General features: G+C 35.0%; 1 pseudogene; it reads left to right on the top strand.

The window, feature by feature from the left end:
• The first annotated feature begins 986 nt into the window (after positions 1 to 986).
• Positions 987 to 2,027, top strand: LOC140514539 (olfactory receptor 13A1-like; annotated as a pseudogene).
• The last annotated feature ends 8,170 nt before the right edge of the window (positions 2,028 to 10,197 follow it).

Here is a 10,197-nt window from a genome sequence, read left to right as displayed (position 1 = left end):
CCTTTTTTGAACTAATGATTTGTTAGAAGACAGTTTGTATTGAAGATGTAACTGCATAATGCCAAGACTGGTAACTAAAATGTGAACATTTCATGAATAATGGGGTATAGTACTGAGGAAAGAAAATACTTTCATCTTATGTCTAATCAATATCATATCTGACACTGAGTATATCACCAAGAAAAAGTAGGAAAAGGGGAAAACTAATCAACCTGAGTCAAAATGGCACAAGAAAATCCTTGGGGTGAGGGTGGGGGGGTAAAATTGGGTTATCTACATCAAATTTGAAATTACTTCATAGTAAATGATTTTAAACTATATTTCAAAAATTCCTTTCTGTTATGCAGATTGATAAGAGATATTGCCAGTCACTTCAAGGGACCATTGTGATGAAGAGTGATGAATGCTTTTCAAACAGCTGTCCAAGTATGGTGAGATTAGAAGAAACTGAAAAGAAAGTTGGTCCCACATAGACAGGCATAAAAGAACAATACCTATGAAGCACACTAAGTAAATTTTATATTGAAATTGCATTTTATCTATATGTTGAACTGAGAAAGGGAAGGGAACTATAGTAATGATAAAACTGAGTGTTTAAATAAAAGTAAAGATCATAATAGCAGACAGTGACTAAGTGACTTGACCAAGTCATATAAGTAACATAATATAACATGATATGATATGATATGGTATAATATAATATAATGTTATAATATGACACAATACAATTCATTATAATACAATATAATATAAATGCAATACAATACAATGCAATATAATACAATACAACATAATATAACATAACATACCACAATGTAGTATAATACAGTATAGTACAGTACAATACAGTATGATACAATTCAATGTAATAACTATTTGCCTAATTTTAATTCAGATTTTTATTTTCTTCTTTATAATGAACAAAATAATCTATTGTGGGTTGGATTTTGTGGGTGTACACAAAAGGAAACCTGACAAGAACTCATATGGCATCAAACAATTATTCCATAGTGACTGAGTTCATCTTACAAAGTTTCTCTGAAAATCCTCAGGGTCAGATCCTTATCTTCAGCCTCTTCTTAGGACTGTTTGTAGTGGCATTTACAAGCAACTTACTCATTATCACTATGATTAGTCTAAATCCAGGCCTCCATACACCCATGTACTTTTTCCTTATAAATTTGGCCTTGCTGGATATCCTCTCCACCTTAACTATGGTGCCTAAATTGCTGCATAATCTAATAACCAAGAACACCATTTTCTATGGTGGCTGCTTAGCTCAGATATATTTCCTGACTTGGTGTTTGGTGGCTGAGCTCTTGCTTTTCACAGCCATGGACTATGATCGGTATGCAGCCATCTGCCAGCCCCTCCACTATACCACTATCATGAACAAGACAGTTTGATGTCTCATGGCATCTACAGTATGGGCTAATAGTGGGGTCAATATAACAATACAAATCACCATGACTGTTCACTTATCATTCTGTGGCCCCAATGTCATTGATCATTACTTTTGTGAGATTCCTCCTCTAATACCTCTCTCTTGCTCCTCAACTAATGTCAACAATGTAATGGTAGTTGTGGCAGACTTGTTCTTTGCTGTTTTCAATTTCTTCCTTGTCCTAGTGCCCTATGGCTTCATTATCTCCAGCATCTTGAAGATTCGGACCAAGGAAGGGAAAAAGAGAGCATTTTCCAATTGTTCCTCCCACCTTATTGTGGTTACACTGTATTATTGCACTATAATTTATATATACATTCTTCCTGGTTTAGGTCAATCTCTGAAGAAAGGCAAAGTAGCCTCAGTGATTCATGCCATAATGACCCCAGCCTTAAACCCTCTGTTCTACTCCCTGAGAAACAAGGATGTGAAAATAGCACTCAATAAATTATGTCCTTTCTTAGGAAATAATTGGCCATTTGACAAACTGATAACGCTAAAAAATGGGATTGAGAATATATTTGAAAGAAAATTTTGTGTGTGTCACACCCTGAATAAGTTTACATATCATTTGTCCTGGTAGGCAATGCTTGTGAGCTCAGGATGTGTTCTTAGGTCAACCAGCAAATTTCCTGGTTGTATTTTTTCATGAAGACTTTAAGGTAGGAAAATTTAAAATGTTTCCAATGAATGGCACAGAAACATTCAAAGCACCATATCATGTCAGATCTATTGTTTAAGCAGAACAGAATTTTGTATACAAGAAGTGTTCGAAGAGATAATTCATTTGACGATGTGATTGCCTATACTCTATCATGTCAAAGAATTAGGTGAGACTCTGAAATTTTTATTATGAACTGATAGGCTTCAGGTGCAATGGAAAAGACTTCAATTAGATCTCTTACAACACAAGAAGACTTGATTTGATTTAACTATGAAGTAAAAAAACCCTCTGGTTATTCTTTCACCTCATCCAAAAGAAAAGACTTCAAGTAAGGCTGATATTACTAGAGAATTTTGGTGACTGTTGAAATGAAAAAGGAGTAGAGAAATGTCACTGTTATGAATTGGTCATCCACTCCATCTCCTGAGTAAAGGAGATATGTAACTCAGCTCATGAGACCTCAGCAACAAAAATGAGCAATCAAACAGGAAAGAGCAAGACTTTTATTGTGGCAGGAAAGATCAAAGCACCAACCCAGAAGAGAAAAATATTCAAAATAATGCCCCCCATAAATAGAAACTCAAAGAAATAAGTATGCCTTCCAGAAAAATTAGAATTCTTCAAAGTAATGATATATTTTTTAAATTATAAAAGTAATGAGATCTATGGAGTAGAAAAGAATAAGCATTTTAAAAATTAATTTTATTTATTTTCAGCGTTCTACATATAACTTAGATTATTATTTTCCCTCTCTCACCCTGTCTCCCCCCTCCCTGCTCAAGACGTCATACAATTTTATATAGGTTCTACACATACTTTCCTATTAAATACATTTTCACTATAGTCATGCTATGTAGAAGAATTAAAATGAATGGGAGAAATCATAAAACAAGCTAAAATATAATACACACATACAATGAAATGATCTGCTGCATTCTGTGACTGAATTTCATAGGTCTTTCTCTGGATGTGGAAGACATTTTGCCTTAGAAGACCATTGGGAGTTTTTTTTTAAGTCCTTGCATTGCTACGAATTTCAAGTCTTCCAGAAAAAAACTCGCATACTGTGGTAACTGCTGTGCACAAAGTTCTCCTAGTTCTGCTCCTTTCATTCAGCATCAGATCGTCTAAGGCTTTCCAGCCCTCTCTGAAGTCTTCCTCCTCATCATTTCTTATAGCACAATAGTGTTCCATTACATTCATATACCATAAGGAATAAGCATTTATATATTGGCTACTATGGACGAGGCACTATGCTAAGCACTTTGATCCTCTTAACAACCTGAAATATATGCCCTATGATTATTCACATTTTGTAGTTGAGGAAACAGAGGAAAAAGAATTTAATTGATGTGCTCAGGGTCATAGATATAGTAATTGTTTGAAACCAGATTTGAACTCCAGGCTTCATGATTCAAAACCCAGCACTGTACCTTCTACCCCACCAGCTGTCCTCAGAAAGAAGTAGAGCAAATTGGAAATAAAGCCTCATAGTTCAACAGAAGAGGTATAAAATCTTACTCTAGTCAAAAATCACTAAAAATCAGAATGGTACAAATTAATGCTTCTAGGAATCAACATGAAATCGAAAAAAAAACCTGTAAGATATTTGATAACAAATTTGATAGACTTAGAATATAGATCAAGGTGAGATAGCTGAAAACTTATTGGGTAAAATTTGCCAAGAAAGTTGATGCATCACAAATTCCCTTTTGGGATTTATAGATATTTCACAAAGAAAACTAATAGGGGTAAGCTCTTGATTGGGGGAAACGGAGGGTTGAGGTGTTTGCAGCATTTGTTTTCACTCACAGTTACATTGTGAGTATTGGGATTCTCAAAATTGTGGACCTTATTTTACAAATCTCACCTAAGTTTCCTCAACCAGGTTACAATAGGATGACCTGATCTTCACACCAAAAAAAAAAAAAGAGGAACTTGCATGTCCTTTTCAGGAAATGATTTTTTAACATACTCAAATATATGAGAATAAGTAGGAAAATTGAAAAAAGAAATAATACACTGATGATCTCCTAAAACAAACCCCAAATTTAAAATTCCTAGATATATTATTGCCAATATCCAGAGCATCTAGAGAAAAGAAAAAAAAATTGCAACCAATCAGAAAGAATTAAAATATTGAAGAACCACAATCAAGATTGAGTTAAATTAGTAGCTGTCACTCCAAAGAAATAGAAAACATGGAATGAAATATTCTATGAGGCAAAATACAAAGGTCTACAACCAAAAATATTTTCCCCATTAAAACTGGATATATATCCTATGACCAAAAATGGCTTTTGAATGAAATGGATTGTCAATTATTCTTGAAAACAATAGAACTGAAGAGCAACTTTGAAATACAGACATAGAACGGTTTATATTCTAATGGAGGTGAAAGAGAATGTTAAAAAAAAAAAACAAAAAACACTTTTGGAACCCTGTGATCACAGGGGTCATATCAGAAGTCAACTAGGAAAAGACTGATAAATAGTTTTGTTTTGAAGATGTAAGAAAAGAAGGGAAAAGAGGTGGTTGGAGAATATATATTAAGGGGACATGGGAGAAAAATGGGATCTTTGTCAAGACGTTTTTCTTTTATTTTCTTTTTTTTCTTTTTTAATGTTTAAAAATCACTGCCATACAATTGAGATTTTATCCCCCCCACCTACCCCCCATTACCCCCCTCCCTCCCCACGACTGCATACAATTCTGTATAAATTCTACATATACTTTCCTATTGAGTATATTTTCACTATAGTCATGCTATGTAGTCAGACTAGAATAAATGAAAGAAATCATATAACAAATCAAAACATGATACACAAACACATACACATACACAAACATGATCTTCTACATTTTTTGAATGGCTTCCATATTTCTTTCTCTGAGTGTGGAAGGCATTTTGCCTTGAGAACCACCATTGGGATTTTTTTTTTTTTACAAGAAGTTCTTCCATTATTACAAAATTCCAAGTCTACCAGAAAAAACTCTCGCACACTGTGGTCGTTGCTGTGCACAAAGTTCTCCTGGTCCTGCTCCTTTCACTCAGCATCAGGTCATATAAGTCCTTCCAGGCCTCTCTGAAGTCTTCTTGTTCATCATTTCTTATGGCACAATAGTACTCCATTACATTCATATACCATAATTTATTCAGCCATTCCCCAATTGATGGACATCCCCTTGACTTCCAGTTTTTGGCAACTACATAGAGTGCTGCTATAAATATTTTTGTACATGTGGGACCCTTTCCCATTTTTATGATCTCTTGGGGATATAGTCCTAGTAGCGATATTGCTGGGTCAAAGGGTATGCACATTTTTGTAGCCCTTTGGGCATAGTTCCAAATTGCTCTCCAGAATGGTTGGATGCGTTCACAGCTCCACCAACAATGCATTAGTGTTCCAACTCTCCCACATCCTCTCCAGCATTTATCATTTTCTTGTTCTGTCATGTTTGCCAATCTTATAGGTGTGATGTGGTACCTCAGAGTTGCTTTGATTTGCATCTCTCTAATCAATAGTGATTTAGAGCATTTTTTCATATGATTATAGATAGCTTTAATTTCTTCCTCTGAAAATTGCCTGTTCATATCCTTTGACCATTTATCAATTGGGGAATGACTTGTATGATTATACATTTGAGTCAGTTCTCTATATATTCTAGAAATGAGGCCTTTATCCCCGAGCTTAGCTGTAAAAATTCTTTCCCAATTTACTACACCCCTCCGGATTTTGGTTGCATTGGGTTTGGTTGTGCAAAAACTTCTCAGTTTAATGTAATCAAAGTTATCCATTTTGCATTTCATAATGCTTTCTATCTCTCCTTTAGTAAAGAATTCTTCCCTTCTGCATAGATCTGATAAATACACTATTCCTTGCTTCTCCAGTTTATTCATGGTATCAATCTTTATACCTAAATCATGTACCCATTTGGACTTTATTCTTGTGTACAGTGTCAGGTATGGGTCTATGCCTAATTTCCGCCACACTGTTATCCAGTTTTCCCAGCAATTTTTGTCAAACAATGAGTTCTTATCCCAGAAGCCGGGGTCCTTGGGTTTATCAAACAGAAGGTTGCTATATTCCTTGCCTACTGCATCTTGAGTGCCAAGTCTATTCCACTTGTCTACCTCTCTGTTTCTTAGCCAATACCAAGTGGTTTTGATAATTGCTGCTTTATAGTACAGTTTGAGGTCTGGTAGCGCTAGGCCACCTTCCCAAGCATTTCTTTTCATTAGCCCCTTTGATATTCTGGACCTTTTGTTTTTCCAAATGAATTTTGATATTATTTTATCCAGCTCTAGAAAGTAATTGTCTGATAGTTTAATTGGCATGGCACTAAATAAGTATATTAATTTAGGTAGAATTGTCATTTTTATTATATTAGCACGGCCTACCCATGAGCAACTAATGTTTTTCCACTTACTTAAATCTGATTTTATTTGTGCAAAAAGTGTCTTGTAATTGTGTTCATATAATCCCTGGGTTTGTTTTGGCAGGTAGACTCCTAAGTATTTATACTGTCTACCCTAGCTTGAAATGGGATTTCTCTTTCTATCTCTTGCTGTTGGACTTTGTTGCTAATATATAGGAACGCAGAAGATTTGTGTGGGTTTATTTTGTAACCGGCAACTTTGCCAAAGTTGTTTATTAATTCAAGTAATTTTTTACTTGAATCTCTGGGATTCTCTAGGTAAATCATCATATCATCTGCAAAGAGTGATAACTTAGTTTCTTCTTTGGCTATTCTTATTCCTTGAATATCTTTATCTTGTCTAATTGCTACAGCTAACATTTCTAGTACCATATTGAATAATAGTGGTGATAATGGACAACCTTGTTTCACCCCTGATCTTATTGGGAATGCATCTAGCTTATCCCCATTGCATATAATGCTTGCTGAAGGTTTTAGATAGATGCTGCTTATTATTTTATGGAAAGTTCCCTTTATTCCTACATTCTCCAATGTTTTTAGTAGGAATGGATGTTGTATTTTGTCAAAAGCTTTTTCTGCATCTATTGAGATAATCATGTGGTTTTTGTTAGCTTTGTTGTTGATGTGATCGATAATGCTAATAGTTTTCCTAATATTGAACCAGCCCTGTAGTCCTGGTATGAATCCTACCTGATCATAATGTATTAATCTCGTGATAAGATGCTATATTCGTTTTGCTAAAATCTTATTTAAAATTTTTGCATCTATATTCATTAGGGAAATTGGTCTATAATTTTCTTTCTCTGTTTTGTCTCTTCCTGGTTGGGGTATCAAAACCATATTTGTATCATAGAAAGAATTTGGGAGGACTCCTTCTTCCCCAATTTTCAAAAATAGTGTATGTAGTATTGGAATTAACTGTTCTTTAAATGTTTGATAGAATTCACTTGTGAATCCATCTGGCCCTGGAGATTTTTTCCTAGGGAGTTCATTGATGGCTTGTTCAATTTCTTTTTCTGAGATGAGGTTGTTTAAGTATTCAACTTCCTCTTCTGTTAATCTGGGCAATTTGTATTTTTTAAAATATTCATCCATCTCGTTTAGATTATCGAATTTGTGGGCATAAAGTTGGGCAAAGTAGTTTCTAATTATTCTTTTAATTTCCTCCTCATTGGAGGTGAGTTCACCCCTTTCATTTTTAATATTAGTAATTTGATTTTCTTCTTTCTTTTTTTTAATCAGATTGACCAAAGGTTTATCAATTTTATTAGTTTTTTCATAAAACCAACTATTGGTTTTACTTATTAATTCAATAATTTTCTTAATTTCAATTTTATTAATCTCTCCTTTGGTTTTCAGTATTTCTAATTTGGTATTTACTTGGGGATTTTCAATTTGTTCCTTTTCTAGCTTTTTCAACTGCAAGCCTAAGTCATTGATCTCCTCTTTCTCTATTTTATTTATGTAAGAATTCAAAGATATAAAACTTCCCCTAATAACTGCTTTTGCAGTATCCCATAAGTTTTGGTATGTTGTCTCACTATTGTCATTCTCTTGAATGAAATTGTTGATTATTTCTATGATTTCTTCTTTAACCCAACCCTTCTTTAGAATTAGATTATTTAGTTTCCAATTGATTTTTGGTTTCTCTTTCCATGGCCTTTTATTACATGTAATTTTTAATGCATTATGATCTGAAAAGAATGCATTGATTATCTCTACCTTTCTGCACTGGATTGTGAGATTTTTATGTCCTAGTACATGGTCAATTTTTGTAAATGTTCCATGTACTGCTGAGAAAAAGGTATATTCCTTTCTATTCCCATTTAATTTTCTCCAAAGATCTATCATATCTACCTTATCCAGAGTTTTATTTACCTCCTTAACCTCTTTCTTGTTTATTTTGAGGTTGGATTTATCGAGTTCAGAGAGGGGGAGGTTGAGGTCCCCCACTAGTATAGTTTTGCTATCAATTTCTTCCTTCAACTCCCCCAACCTCTTCTCTGAGAATCTGGATGCTATACTACTTGGAGCGTACATGTTTAGTAAAGATATTGCTTCATTGTCTATGGTGCCTTTTAGCAGGATATAGTTTCCATCCTTATCCCTTTTGATTAGATCTATTTCTGCTTTTGCTTTGTCTGAGATTAGGATTGCTACTCCTGCCTTTCTTACATGAGCTGAAGCACAATATATTCTGCTCCATCTTTTGACCTTTATCCTATGTGTATCCCCCCATTTCAAATGTGTTTCTTGTAAGCAGCATATTGTTGGATTATGGCTTTTAATCCATTCTGCTATCCGTCTCTGTTTTATGGGAGAGTTCATTCCATTCACATTCACAGTTATGATTACAATCTGTGTATTTCCCTCCAACCTCTTTCCCACCATTTGTGCTTTTAGCTCTCCCGTCTCCCTTCTCCTCCTCAATAGTATTTACTTTTCTCCCCCTCCTCCTGCAGCCTTCCCCTCCTTCTTTTAGCCCCCCTCCCTTTTACTCCCCTTTACTCTTATTGCTTCTTTCCTCCCTTTTAGCCACCCTTCCCTTTCTTCCCCCTTCCCCTCCTACTACCTATAGAGCTAGTTAGGATTATCTACTTAAGATTATTGTTCCCTCCTTTGAACAAATCAGATGAGAGTACCTCTCAAACAATGCTCATCTCCCTCCCCTCCTTCCCTCTACTATAGTTTTGTACTTCTTCCTGTGATATAATTTGCCATTTTCTGCTTCCCCCTTTTCACACCTCCTATTACAATCCCTTCTCATACTTAAATCATATTTTTGACATGACATCATGTACTTTATGCCCGTTCCCTCTACATATATCCCTTTTATCATAATAGCTGCACAGTTCTCAAGATTACCAGTTTTCATCTTCCCTTATAGGGAGGTAAACAGTTTGCCCTAATTGAGTAGCAAGTTTTTGTTTTTGTTTTTTCCCCTCTGTTTACCTTTTTATGATTCTCTGGAGACCTGCATTTGAAGATCAAATTGTCTATTGAGTTCTGGTGTTTTGGTCAGGAAGCTCTGGAAATCCCTTATTTCGTTGAATGACTTTCTCCTTGTCTGAAATGTTATGCTGAACTTTGCTGGGTAGTTGATCCTTGGTTGTAGTCCCAACTCCTTTGCCTTACGGAATATTGGGTTCCAATTCTTTCGATCTTTTAATGTAGAAGCTGCACGGTCCTGTGTGATCCTGACTGTGTGTCCTTGATATTTGAATTGTTTCTTTGTGGCTGCTTGTAGTATTTTCTCCTTCACTTGATAGCTCTGGAATTTGGCCACGATATTTCTTGGGGTTTGGAGTTTGGGATCCCTTTCGGGAGGGGAACGGTGGATTCTTTCGATGACTATTTTGCCCTCTGAGTCTAGTACTTCTGGGCAGTTTTCCTTGATGATTTCCTGGAAGATATTGTCCAGACTCTTTTCTTCATCATGGGTTTCTGGCAGGCCAATAATTCTTAAATTTTCTCTCCTGGATCTATTTTCCTGGTCAGTTGTTTTTCCAATTAAATATTTTACATTTTCTTCTATCTTTTCATTCTTTAGATTTTGTTTGACTAATTCTTGTTGCCTCATTGAGTCATTAGTTTCTACTTCCCCAATTCTAATCTTCATCGTATTGTTTTCTTCAGTTAGCTTTTTCAT

Source organism: Notamacropus eugenii, chromosome 1 (genome assembly GCF_028372415.1).
Source record: "Notamacropus eugenii isolate mMacEug1 chromosome 1, mMacEug1.pri_v2, whole genome shotgun sequence".
In the NCBI taxonomy this organism is placed as follows: Eukaryota; Metazoa; Chordata; class Mammalia; order Diprotodontia; family Macropodidae; genus Notamacropus; species Notamacropus eugenii.
The sequence above is the reverse complement of the archived record's forward strand: the minus strand, read 5'-3'. Positions and strand labels throughout refer to the sequence as shown.